Source organism: Penaeus monodon, chromosome 30 (genome assembly GCF_015228065.2).
Source record: "Penaeus monodon isolate SGIC_2016 chromosome 30, NSTDA_Pmon_1, whole genome shotgun sequence".
Taxonomy (NCBI): domain Eukaryota; kingdom Metazoa; phylum Arthropoda; class Malacostraca; order Decapoda; family Penaeidae; genus Penaeus; species Penaeus monodon.
The window spans coordinates 16,860,855-16,862,578 of NC_051415.1; positions in this window are offsets into that span (position 1 = coordinate 16,860,855).

The window sequence follows — 1,724 nt, forward strand, 5'->3', positions numbered from 1 at the left end:
GTTCTACATGTATTGGTTGATAATTTCCGGAATAAGTTTTTTTTCTTCGTCTAACGCTCTTGCATCTGTTGCATGCCATGGCTGGAGTGGAATGCAATTCAACTTCTGGCAGCAGCTTCGACAGAGCAATCATAGGTGATCAGGGACGTAACAATTGTATCATGTTAGTATTTCAAAGGCAAAAGAATTTCTTGCAGGTCCAAAACATTGTAAAAAAAAACGCATGGTAACAGCACTATCTAACGCTTAAATACTGTTTACAATTATAATGAATCCGAGAATTGAGAACAGATTCTTCTCGAAAAGAGTTTTGGGAACCAGAGGATAAAATCAAAGAGTGCTTCACATTTCCTCGTTACATCCCCAGGATATTGGTACACAAGTAAACGGGAAAGCTATTCAGTCTGTTGTTTCTATGTCCTTGATCACTTTTTGAAACATGTATATTTTATTGATATTCCCATCTGTGCGTCAATTTATGTATATACGTTTACTGGATGCGATGACGTACTTCATAAAATATCTTGGGCACAGTAACCTGCTTTTGTACTCCATAACCTCGAACTCCGATAGAGTTAGATCTTGGCTTATTTACAAGTCCTTCTTGGTTTATTTACAAGTCCTTCTCCAACATAATACTCCGAGAAAGGTAGAGAAAAGAGAGACCTACAGACCAACTGCATAAGCACACGACAAAGCTTCCTTGTAATTCTTATTTTAAGTTCCCCAAAATATAAGCTACGTCGCTTCTTAAATACATACATTCACTCAAGCTCACATACAACTGCCCTACATGCAGATAGTCTAACTCACACACATAAATATACCCCTATATCTTCAGCAATACATGTTTATTATTCCCCCGAGTGTTATGATGCAGTAGGCGAGTCTCGTAGTCACGGCCTGGGCTCTCCATGAATAATGGAACTGATGGGAAAAGTTTGGCTCAACTTTTAAGGCGTGATTCTGTTCGATACAGGCGGTTGAGAGGCCCCGGAGGTGTGTTGGGCATCGCAATGGTACCCGGCTGTGAGGGGGGATTACAGGCGCGAGCTACATTACGTAAATTGGTCCCTTTTAGTATCGAGTTATTCCGGATTTCCGTCTCTTTTGACTATGAAGTATTGACTGAGCTAGTTACTTTATTGCGTAAAAATGTGTTAAGCTTAAATTTTTCACCACCCATTGACTGCGAAATCACTCGTGCATAAACCTTAGAGGAAGATAATATAGCTAAAACACGAAACAAAGTGTCACATAACATGGAAAATGCATCATGATGCATAACAGAATAATAGCATAGACTATAATATAGCAAAATAATAAATAAGACAATAGGTAACTTATAATAACAAATTCGTTGTTGTTAAGCCGAGAAGAAAGTGCTATAAAGAGAACAGCAGAATCAGCAAACGATCCAAAAATGATCCGAAACGTTACTAAACTTGGTCACCAAACAAAGCCCATAGGCCTAACCAATGCCTTATAAATCACCAGGTAAGAACATCATAAAGAAAACACATTGTATGCGAGTGCTCTGCATATGTGCATCACAAGCTAACAGGCTTTACATTTGCTCTGTCCTGCTCGACCCATATCGCTCATGGTTCGTGACAGGAATAATCTGTTACATTTTTTCTGATCTGTGCTTAGTCATCCCAAAATATACATAAGACATGATAAGGAGCAGAAATACGTACGTAATATAAGAACTCCCTTTTCGA